Below are 13,171 nucleotides of genomic sequence, written 5' to 3' on the forward strand. Positions count from 1 at the left end.
TATAGTCATTTATAAGTGCTTAAAGGTGCCTTTATGCAGCAAATGATGTAAAGATCCTTTATCTGAATAACAGTTGATCCCTACATATCAACTGTTGTGTCCCTGACACCTGCTATCATCAGGGATTTGGCTTTCTTCTGATGCAAGTGTCCCTCATTTCTGTGTGTTGGTGTAGCCCAGTTACCAAATGTGGTCTCTTCCCACTGATATCTTTTCTGCAAGAAACAGAGCAGCATAATCTATTTTCAACGTCAAAGCCTATTAAATGAAAAGGCCTCCAGCTCCTAATCATGGGCTAGAAAACATTCAGCTCAGAATGTCCATTTCCACCTCCCACTGTAAAAGCAGCATCATTTTTTTCCCAGTGACTAGATCTGCTGCCATGGTTACAGCTTCACACAGAGTAGGGTCACCTTCCCTTTCAAGAAAAATCAATGAAAGATTTAATTTACACTATCCCCATACCAGTCACATTTTACACCAGTTTTTACTGCCTTAATGTTCCATTCTCCAAAAATGAAGACGCAAATGAGGTGTCAACAAACAGTGGGATGGAGATGAGGGAAGCAGCTGTTGGGCTGATAAATAGATACCAGCACTGATTAATTAAACAGCTCTGCACATTAACAAAACCTTCAAGCAACATTTCCTTTTCTCCCCTTCCTAAACCTTGCACTTGTAAGCTTGCAGCTGTTAGGGACTTCAGTATTTCCAAGAGACAGAGCTGTTTTGATAATGACAATGGATTTTTTTTATGCTAAGACATATTTAAAAACCTGTCACTGAAATTGGCCTCTCATGTCCTTAGAAAGCTCTGTGCCTCCCACTACACTTACAGAGGACAAATGTGCAAGCCAAAACCTCTCTACCTTTTTCACTGGAACATTCTTTCCTAACACACCAAGACTGCCCACAAAAGTGGCCATAACCCAGTTTTTATAGAGGTTTTTTTTGTTTCAGAAGAAAGAAGAGAGCAAAGTATGGCAGTGACTAAGTAGCCACCCGTGCTGAAAATCATGTTTGCAAATGCTGTTAAAGTGAGAATGGCATTAGGAGCTTCCAATGTCCTAAAAAATATACTATTTTTCTTTCACCTATGATTTAATTAATAAAGCAAGATACTTTCATTACAGCTCTCAGGTGGGTTTAAGTTACCTCAGCCCCACAAAATCAGGTAGGACCCACCAGCTGCGGTTGAGTTGCCTTCTCATCACTCAGCAGCAGCAAGAGAGGGAAAATGGTTTCTCCAGACCCTTCCCCAGCTTGGGGTCCCATTTCTTTTCTTTCTGACACCTTTGCTTCTCACAACATGAGCAACTAGGTAGGTCTCTGCTTACAATACTTCATGCTTAGGATTTCAAAAATTTTATTTTAGCCATGCTGCTGAGCAACCCAGTTATCTTAGGGAGGAAAATTCACTCTGAAGGCCACTTCAATTCATGACACCTCTGGTGCAGGTGACAGCAAAATGCTGCCTGTGAAGGCCTTGTGTATGACATCTCTCCTCTGACAGCTGCCAGCCCATTCCTCTTGGTTTAGCTGCCACCTCTGCTTGACAGAAATGAGTCAAGGGATGCTACTCCACCACACGTTTAAAATATTAAAAAGTGGAAAAAACACTGTTTCTTAATACTGTAACCCCAAGCCAGGAGCTCTCTCCCATAAAACACTTTCACAGTGAGGACTGAAAAAACAGGTTAAATTTTTATCTGCTTTGTCACTGAAACTGAAAGATGCATTTCTTGAACTAAAGGTAGGCATCTTCATTAGTCTTTTGTAGTTGAAGACAACACTATAGGGCACAATGCAGACTACCTATAGGCTGACACTGACATAAAAACCAATGTAAAATCAGATTTTTTTATTGATCTTCCAGCAGACACTTTTTAAACACTGGGTTTAACATTGGTGTGTATTTAAGAAATTGTATCAGGTATGAACCTGTCCCATTTTTTACCTCTGTAAAATCTGTAATTCTTTTGGAAGAATATCTTCTCATATCTAACAAGATGAAATCCCAGCATGAGTCCAGAACACAAATTTGACTTTGAAGACAACTGTTTCATCATGGCCTTTGGGGGTAGCTAGAGACAGTCAAGACTGGAAAAATTATTTAAGTTTTTTAACTGAGGACACTCCTCACTTATTATATTCCTTTACAGTTTAAACTTTCCATAGTTGCTTTGCTTCTGCTCAGGATAACTGTGGTTGAGAGTAAAGTCTGTTCTGACATTTTGCAGTTTGGGAAAGAAATCCAGGACATTATGCACTTCTGCTACTGTCAAAGCATGACATGAATATAAATGCAGATAGGAATGGAGGTACTGGAATGAGCTGGGAGCTTAGCACCCAAAAGCCAAAATCAGCCCTGTGTTTTTATCTCACGTGTTACAGATAGCATATGCCAGCAAATTGTTGTCATTGCTAGTCACAGGTCACATACTGCCAAAGGACTGTGATGGTGAAAGAAAAGCAAAGGCCCATCTGCAGAGCCAGAAGCTAAGACAGAGCACTCATAGCTTTCTTTGTGGGTAAATTACATACTAAGCATGCTTAGATGCCCAGACAGATGGACATCTGTTGACACTTGTAGTTTTTATTCTGTCTCCTGTGTCATCATAGTCAGGCACCAGTTTAGCATTTCCAAGTGAGATTGTTGCATCAAAGTTAAGCCTGGGGTTGCCTTGTGGCCAGCTCGGCTCATCTCTAGAGAGTACAAGAAAGGGCAGCCCTACCTCTCCCTAATGTTATTGCAAAATGATACCAGCATGGGTCTGAGCTTGCTATTACAAGCGACTTTGAATTTAATCTTTATTAATTTGTTCTCTTGAAAGGGTCACCAACAGGCCACAGTATTTCATATAATTTTCTCTCATTTGGTTTTATTGTAACTGTGTTTAAAGCTTCAAAAACCATACATTTCTTTGTCTGTGGTGTAGTTTTTCTGTCCTTGAATTCCAGCGATCCTTTGTGATATCCAAGCACTCTTAAGCATTAAGATGAGCTAATATGAAAATCATACTAACTGCTTCTCAGTGCTCACGCAAACCAAAGAGAATAGAAGTGAAACACAGATTCAGTGGCTGGATGTCATAAAGCCCTGATTCACCTCCCAATTACCACTAACAGAAAATTGCAGTTGCTGGGAATGAAAAGCCTGTGGACCTTGACAGCATGTGCACAATGCTGTTTGTAGACAACAGCCCCATAATAGCTGACCTTGAGGAACTCTGCTGGGTCTGTGGCTTTGCTTCTCTCCTAATGCTTCCTGTAAACAAAACCAGCTGACAAAACCAATGCAAAAGAGAGAGAGGAGGAAAAGTTTAACTTCACTTAAAAATTCCAAATATGTTAAAAGAAATTTAATCTGTTAAATAATTGTCTGGGCACTGCCTACACCCATCTTCAACCTCTTCTCTGGGGAACAAGCACTGTTGATACCAACCAAATGACACGTGAGATGTATTCTCCTCTGACTCAGAAAACTGAATTGTAGCAACTAATCACCATTCAGCTCATGTTAAGTAGAGTTTCTTGTTTAATTATGATACAGATTTCAGGGTTTTCTGAGTGACATCTCTGGCAAAGTAACAGCTAAAACATAGCTTCTATATATCATCAGCAAAGGACCTGCACTACCAGCAGCTAACCCATTTTCAGAAAGATAGCCTGAGGCAGGAAAAGAAAGCTATTTCTGTGGGTTTAGATTCCTGCCAGATTCTCTAAGCTTGCCCTGCTTTCACCTCCTGCCCAGCTCTCTGCCACAGACCTGCCTCCCTAATTCCTGGGTAGCACCTTTATAGCCGCAAGCCATCTGCCCTGCCATAGCTATGGCTCTGATGCTTCAAAATTCACTGCTCACCCATGGCCTTGCCCAGGCCAAAACCTTTTTCACAGCTACAGACAGATTTCACTCTCTTATTTGATTTTGTTTGGCTGTTGCTTCATCCAAGTACTTGCAACACATTGTTTTACGCTGCATTTATTTTCCCACTTAACATTTCTGCTTATCAAGCCTGCATGATCTGAAGCAGTGCTACTAGCACTGCCAGCAAGACAATTCCATGCTGGATTTATGTCCATGAACATGAAATGCTATTTTATTACCCAAGGTCACTCTGAGCAGTCTCCATGGGGATCTGCCTTTTCCATTTGGAGGTATGACTGCAGGTGCCAAAATTTCCTTCAGCTAGATTTCTTGCACAGTGAATCAGCATGCCAGTACTGTTCCTTTTCATGGGAGATGTTATGGTTTGTAATGTCACCTGTCAAATACTTAGGGTCAGCATTAACCATGATGGGCACAATACAAAAACAAACCAAAAAGTTCATCCCCAAAGCACTTACATTTGTCCTCTTACTAATGAGTTGCCAAATCTCGCTGCTGTTAGGGGTGTAATGTAATACTGAGAGCCAAGTGTAAGGGTGCTTGTAGGGAAATCTGACAGATGATGAAGTCTGACTAAGACAACAAGCTGGGAAGGCACTCAACCCCTGTGCTCTGTTTTCACAGAATTAAGAAAATGTCTGTCTCCAAGACAGACAAAGACAGCTTTTATATGTTCAGTTTTGATGATGTCTTGTTTTGTGCTGCAAGATAGCTATTATGTCTACCAGTGTCCCCTGAAACTAAATTGTTAGCTGATATAAAGAAATGTTCACTATTCGTATTACATTGTATTTAAAAGGGATTAATTTGTTAACTCAGCAGTTGATCAAGCCATGAAAAAATGTCTGCTAAATTATTATATCTTCTGATATTCATATTTGCTAGGATAGTAGGAGTAGAAAACATACTTTAGCATATTTAATCCATTTTGTAGTCATAATATTTTTGCTCATTCCAGTAACAGCAAAGGAATTCTAGAAAGACAGTGACCTGGGAAATTTTATAGTTAGCATTTTGTGATCTTTATCTCAACAGCTTTTTAAAATGAAGATTAAAGAAATAATTATACATTGGAATTAAATGTAACTCTCAAATGTTCTTGAAACCTAAAATAGCTGAAAGGAAAGCAATATTGAAGTTTGGGATTACAAGTTATTTAATGGAAGGCAGTAACTTATTACATCAGAAAAATCAACCCCCTGTGGTGCTCTGATCAAGAACTGATTTCTTCTTCTTTGTTAGCAGCAGAAAGGATATCTTCTGGCCTGGTAAGAGAAGTGGTTCAGATCTCTATTGTAGTGATTGTCTTTTCATGAGTTGGAGGGTTCATGAAACTACAGAAATATACTTCTGCTGCTACTGACTTTCCTGTGGGGCCTGTCTTCATCTTGGTTACTTGAATGAGATATTGTACGGTCCTGCTGTACAGAAATGTGAGGATAATTTGGGGTGATCAGGTGATGGAGAAGGCATAAGGAGATACCCAATGTTTTGGGATGCAAAGTAGATTCTACTGGAGAAGCTTTATGTTGGGGTCCCTTTTGTCTTGTATCTCATGCAGTTAGTTTCCCCAGAATGCTAAATGCATGCAAATTACTGCAATCTTGATTTGGCAGCATTCTGCATCTCCTTTTCACCAGTTGCCAACAAACTGATAAAACCAAGTTGAAAAGTGTTTAACATTCAGAACACTACCACAAGTATGAAGGAACAAACAGCACTGGACTTGAAAGATTCTCAGGAACAAAATTTTTTAATTGACAGTGCTTTACTCATTGTGGAGAAATCAGAATTGGTTTTTTTCCCATTAATTATATGTTCCTAAGGAAAGCTGTTTCAGTTAGAACATAGTTTTCAGGAATAATATTCTCAACAGTTTCCCTCCATTTCTCATGCTTCTTTTATAGTAGCATTAAATATCTCCTGTTGAAGCCCATAATAATTCAGCAGCTGCTCACTTTGAAATGAAAAAAAACCTACTGACTTGGGATGGCATAAACATGTTTAAAGACTTTTTATTTATAAAAAAAGACTGAAAGACCTCTGTTTGTCCCATTCTTCTCAAGTAGTGCTAGCCAAAACTATTTCAATGCAATGCTTTTTAGTCAGAGAATACTATTCCAAGGAAATTACACCATTTAGTGGAATTGCATTCATTAGTGTCAAACTCATAGGAGAAACCAGCAACAACTACGATACACACACAGAGCACATTCCAGACAACAGCTTACCTTGAGCTGTGTAGCCACCTGGTACTTGTAAAAAACCGGACCAGATCATGCAATAAAGCATTATTATGTGTGTTAGCCTGGATGGCAGGTGATTACCTGCCTGGGAATCAGTGTCCTGGTGAAGTTCATAGTATTCTGCTCAAGAAAGAATGAAAGAAAGAGGAAGGAAGGAAGGAAGGAAGGAGAAACCCTTAATAAAACTCATGAAGTGATATGACTTACTCATTGTTTTAAAATTCAGGTGAGTGCCCACATTCAGACACCCATATATGGACACAAAATATGTGGTATGAGCTCAGATATGAGACAAATGTATAGGTTCTCATTGAAGTCAGCAGAGATCTAATTCTCCATGCTTTTACACCTGTAGAGTGCCTGTTGTCACCTGAGATGCTTTAGGATATTCAAGACATCCACAGGTATGATAAATTTGATATAGGACCTACAGAACATCTGCACCCTGGTGGAACAGCTTGAGGCCATGCATTTTTGATGAGCGTTGCCATCAGTAGTTTTCAGTCAATACATGCAATGGAATTCTCAGAATCTGGTATTTAATCAAATGTATGTAGCTGCTCCAAGATAAGCTGAACAGCTCTCTGGAGTTGTGCTTGGTTGGTTGGTTTGCTGGTTTTTTTAAGAATGAAATTGTAGTAGCAAAGTGAGCCAATACTTCTGTTTAGTAATACTGCTACTTTACAAAAATACTGTGTAGATGGTTGATACCCAAGCCTCCCTGTGGGAAGTAGGTGAGAGCAGAGCTTTGCTGACTCTTCCTACCAGCCTGTTTGGGCAACACAGGATTGAGTAAAATCATTGTCTGTACCACACAGGTTTGAGAGAACAAGATTTTAATTTCTTTCAAATCAGTGCAGGCAGTTTCTATCTATCAGATCTGTCAGTAAAATACTGCCTTTATTTCCAGGACTTCAGACATGCAGTGGGAAGGAGCATCATCATGAGCTCATCTTGAAGCACACAAGACAACAGGTTTTGCTTGCATGGTCATATTTTCCCAAGACCATTTAAGTAGTGTAGAGATGACTGACCTAGAAAGACATTTGTGGGCTACAGAGAAAATAAAGCCAAAACTTACTAAAGTACTAGCATAGGGTTTTACAGGAATATGAAATTGCTGTGAAGAGGTTTCATGTTTATACAGTAAATTAAAGTACAGTCCAAGAAGGATGTGGAAAAAACCCTTTATTCTGCCTTTATGAATTGTTAATTTTAGCTGGGCCAGAAAGTGACTCAGTGGAGAAGGGGAACCAGCAGAAGCATGTGCTTCACTGGTTAGGAAGACATTAGGATGAACAGTTTGCAGCAATTATATTGATTCCTGGCCTCCCCATCCTGCTAGTATTTCCTCTTCCCCCAGCATATTTCTCAAAACTTTTATATATAATCTTCAGTGTAAGAAAATATTAAAAATCCCTCTCTTTAATTTTTAGGCAAGTTATATTTGGGAAATATAACTGGGAAAGACATTATAAGTCGGTAAGTCTCATTACAACCTGACCAAAATTTAGACACATTTGAAAATTCTGGTCTGAAAACACTACCTGTTTGGGAAAAATTATTGAGTTTTAAAATTAAAGCATGTTTCTCTCTCCTTTAGAAGGGAAAAGATGCAATGAGGAGATAACTCTCCAGTATTACCTAAACAGGGGTATACAAGAGCTGGTGGAGACCATTTCAAAAAGGTTATAAAAACTTTAGGAGAATGGGAAAGAGCAAGGATAAGCCAGAAAATATAGAAAAACTATTTCTAGGCAACACAACCTTAAAATTTACTAGAGCAAATAATGCTGGTAAAAAGAATAGAAGCTCTCTTGGACATACACTGACTCCAAGAAAGACACTTCTGTCTTAACACAGAAAGTCTTGCAGATCACAGATACATTTTGCTCATAGGTGCTGAATGGCTCCAAAAAAAAGGAAAAAGTGTCACTAACAAAGGCATGGCAAAAATTATTGCTATGTTCTTCAGACTTGTATTGTTCTGAAATGGGCAGAGTTCCTAATCTGGTGGCACATTTACTTAGAAAGAAAGCAAAATAACTGCTTTAACTGAACACTGCAATCTGACAGTGCGATGTAGAATGTTAATTTTCAAATAGTGAGGTGCAGCAGCATAAAATATCACTTGAACCTCTATTTGGAATTAAAAATCTCTTAGCTGTATGTCTTCCAGTTCAGCCCACATATAACACAAATGGAACAGCTTTAGCTTCCCAAGAGGAACTGTCTGACATAATTGTAATTCAGCATGTGTCTATTGCCAACATCTGAGGCAATGCCAGGCATTGTCACCTTAGCAGACTGGCAAAGAACAGCCAGGAGTGCAGCTTCCTGATTTGGGGGAAGTCTAGCAATGGTGGGGTACAGAATAATTAAAATTAGAATAAGCAACAAATTAAATTCTGATCAGTAAACACCATCCCTTTTCTGTACATGTTACATCAGACTGTCCCTGACAGTAAGTCTTGTTTCCCATGAAAATAAACTCTTTTCCTCAGCAGAGTTCTGCTCCCATCTGCACAGAGCAGTCTAAACCCAGATATAACACTTGGACAGTTTGTACCCTTGTGAGATATCCTGCATTTTATACAAATTAAGCATTGTCCTTGCTACTCTGGAACAGGATGAACCTCTTTTCCTCTCTTGTTTCCTTTGTAGAGAAAGCACTAAGCATGTAATTGTCATATCTAGGTAGGACAAATTGTTTAAGTGATGAGTTTCTGCAAAGTGTAGCAAAGCCTGAAGAAAATTAAATCTGTAATCATTCATCCAAGCTCACTATAAAACAAACAAACAAAACCAGTGACCTAACAAGAACACACGCGCAAAAAAAAAACCAGTCAAATTCTTGCAATAAAAATACAAGTCTTGTTTGGCTTGATAACACAATGGCTCCCTCTGCAGGGTGACACATCTCATCTGGATGTACAATGGTCTTGCTATGTAACTGATGTACATCTCAAGCTGTTTCCAATGGAAGCTGACAAAAAAATACAAGAGTCTTGTTTGGCTTGATAACACAATGGCTCCCTCTGCAGGGTGACACATCTCATCTGGATGTACAATGGTCTTGCTATGTAACTGATGTACATCTCAAGCTGTTTCCAATGGAAGCTGACAAACTCTCAGGATCAGTGAAACCCCCGTGTTCAGATACAACTGTGTGTTATGTGCAAAATAAATGTATGATATATTAGATTTAAAGTAAGTGCTCTCTCACTTGAACATCATTCTATCAAAAATTTTTGTATGTACCAGTTCTGTTCCCTTTCACACTGCTAAATCCACGACAACCTCAAAAACCTCCTTACAATAAGGCAGAGGTCTCAGATATGTTGTTTCCCTCTTTACTTTGCAGAGTCCACACATCTGATGCTTTCTGTTATAAAAGAACAAAATATTGATGAAAGAATATAAAAACTGGTTAAAAATATACACAGAAAAAAAAAAGAATAGGGAAGGGACAACACCCAGAAAAACAACAATGCTTAGTTACACTGAAAATTCTATTTCTAGTAAAAATAAATATCGAGAAAAAGAAAGGAAATCATGGTTATCAAACTTTATGATACTTTACAATGTCAACATAATTCCTGTTTCTGTTCATTGTGTTTCAGAGATTCTTCCTTTCAAGAAAGGAAATGAAATCTTGAAATTGGAGAACAGAGTTTAACAAACACTCCAGAAAGGAGATATGGTCAATCAAAAATTAAATTGAAAACCCCAAAAATTTTAAATTGAGTGACTACAACCAATTATACTTAGTTGAAACATGGTGAAGGGAAAAGGACCAAAACTAGCCCAAATTATTCACTTTGAAATTCCTCAAATCAAGAAAGAAAGGGAAACAAAGAGACAGAAGAGAAATAGAAGAATTGAAATTGCAAAACAAAACAAAAAGAAAAGCTGATACAAGGTGAAAACAAGGAGAGCAAATGGGATGACCTGAAGTGCAGGAATATGGCCTGAAGCTTGTCCAATTGATCCTCACTGAAATCACAAGATTTCATTCCCTTTCCTGCTACATGCCAAGTCTGGTGCTAATCACATGCCTTCTCATTTGTACCAAATATTAATTTAATTTCTTCTTCAGATTTAAGGTGTTACAAGTTTTTCTTTTATATAAATCTGTTCCAGGGAGAGCAAGAAAGAGCGTTCTTTATGTTTGAGCTGGATAAATGGAATGCAGAGCCAGGTCAGAGCAGCAGGCAAGACAGCCTTAGGCATCAGGCAAGTGGAACTCAAAGGCTGCAGCACTTGCCTGTGGCAGAAGAAAATGAGATCAGTGCACTTCTCCCTCCTGCTTCTCTTCCCACTTTTGTTGCCACAGAGGGAGGGACAGGGGCATGCACAAGTACCAGGCTAACCCCAAGGGGGCACCTACTGCCAACCCTAAGCAGCAGAAGGAACAGGCATTCCCATCCTCTGGGACAGTTCCAGCCTCACCCTCCTCCTTTTTTCCTTCATGAGAAACGACAATGCTCCTTAACTGTGGTGACATAGACTGACAAAACACCTGACTGCAGATATTCTCAAACTGAGATGTTTGCATGTATATCAAAGAAAATCCTCCACCATCATAGTCAGATTTTACTCATCTCTTACCTCTGCATATTAGACAGACAAATTCTGTTCTTGAGCTGAAGGTTGTTTATATAAGCCAAGGATAAATGTATTCTTAAAAGTTGCTGTTGCTGGGTGGTTTAGCATAGTATAGTGGTTGCATATCCATTTCACTTAGCTGATGCAGTATTCCAGCAGGAAACAACAGCAGGAGACCAGTGTTATGCAGGGCACAAGCAAAAAGGATATGCTTGTGAATACTGATCTCCTGACTGATGTAATCACTGTGATCTAAAAAAAAAAAAGTCTTAATAGTATAAAGCCCAACTCTTCTGCATGAAGTCAGATACATTCAGCACAAATCTAGTTTCTTCTAGGAGCTGAAAAGGGAGGAAGGTGACCTGGTTGTGGAGCAGATCTGTTGCCATCCAACAGTTTCTTGCCTCCATGGGATCCAGCAGAGCATCAGAAGCCCCAGGTAAGTCAGTGGGCACCACTTCAGGATTCATGACAGCCTCAGAACACAGGGTGAGAGAGGATCCCTTCCCCAGCATGAAGGAGATGCTGAAACACCTCCCAGCTGTCCTGACACACCAGGTACTGGGAGGCAACAGGTAAACTGAGGCTTCTGCATTTGCATATTAAAAATGGTATTTTAGCTAAATCATTATATGTATTTTTCTATTAATGCACAAAATCAACAAAACATCCTTAAGAGAAATCAATTGGCTCTGAGGTTATCGTGGTACGCACCCTACCTGTAATTTCCCTTTGCATGACAGGATCATGAACACTCTTACCAACTAGTTTAAAATTTTCATTAATTATATACCTACTTATCCTTTCTTATCCTTTTGTCCTTCCTACTTTCTCCTTCTCCTATCTTAGTTTGCAGTTCTCTTACTCAATAAACAACTAATTGTTTAAATGCTAATTCTAACCATCATCCATTGCCTGTAATGGGAGAGAAAGGTCCAGCATCAGTCTTTCTATCCACACTGTAATAAATTTTCCTCTTGTGACAACAGCAGAATATACCAAAGACAGATTTTTAATTTTTTTAAAGATTATGAAACTGTAAATAACCTGATGCTACTCAAAGACTGACAGTTACAACACTTAAATTCTGTAGCAGGGTGTGATTTTTGAAACAGCACTGCAGTAAGTACAGAACATAGTTATATTTAAAAGATGAGCAAATAGGACTGCAGCACACTAACTTCACAGAGCCACACTTACAAAGCCAATAACAGGCTACAAGAAAAAGTTACCACCAACAGTTCAAAAAACTTAGTTTTAGGTTGTTAATTCAGCCTACAGCTCCAGGGACACTGACACTAAAAAGGCATTGCAAGGGCATCACGGCAGGGTGCCCACATTGCCGGCTCCACACTTTCTAATGTCTTAATGAAAATTCTTCATTTCATGAAAGGAAATGAAATCTCACCCTTTCAATGGAGTGCCATTTCACAAAGTTTCAGTCATCCCATTCCATTCTGTTCCATTGTTTTCACTTCATTTCAGAATTTCATTTTTTCACACAAACCTTTTAGCAATCTTGGGGCTGTAGCTGAGATGCCCATTCCCATTAACAACCCTAGTCTGCGAGGTGTGAAGGTGCAAGGTGTGCAATGTTGTGCCCCTGCCATAATCCTCTTGTCATGCATTTTCCAGTCCCAGTGTCCCTGGAACTCTAGGTTTTTTTGCTCTCTTAACCCCCAACTCTAGGCATAATAGAATCTTGTCTCTGAGGCTGAGGTTCTGATCATGATGGGAGGTACAGATTAGAAAGATGTAGGAGCAGCAAAGTTGGTGCCCTGCCAGGATTAGCCTTGGCATGTCTTTTCCAGCCCCAGTTTTCCTGCAGCTGTATGCTCTGCAGCTCTCTGAACCCTAACCCGAACCCTAATGGCAACTTGTCATTGCTGCTGTGATCCCCATCACCGCTGCTGGCCCAAATTCCAAAAGTGTGGAGTGAGCAATCTCAGTACCCTGCCGTGATGAAATTTCTTCATTTCACGAAAGGAAATGAAATCTCACAATTTCAGTGAGTATCACTTCATGAAGTTTCAGTTCATTTCACTGTACTTCATTCCATTCCATTTCAAAAATTTAACTTCTCCTAAGAATTTTCATATTTTTCAATTTCATTTCACTTCCTTATATTTCCTTTCTTTGTCTGCTCCCTTAACTTCATTCGTTGATTTCTTGTTTCACTTCCTTTCTAAAAATGAAATTAAATCTCGCTATTTCAATGAAAACCATTTCATGAAGTTTTGGCTCATTTAATTGCATTTCAAACAGAGTACCTAAGATAAGAAATTTACCACAACTTCTAGTGTTTAGTTTACATATATTGTTGCATGATTGTCAGTGTGGTAAATATGCTGTACATCAACTAATAAAGAATCACACACTGTTATTGTTAATTACTCAAATTTTACTTTCATAAATATGAACAGTGGGT

This window comes from Passer montanus, unplaced genomic scaffold, assembly GCF_014805655.1.
Source record: "Passer montanus isolate IOZ18808 unplaced genomic scaffold, ASM1480565v1 scaffold2, whole genome shotgun sequence".
Classification (NCBI taxonomy): Eukaryota; Metazoa; Chordata; class Aves; order Passeriformes; family Passeridae; genus Passer; species Passer montanus.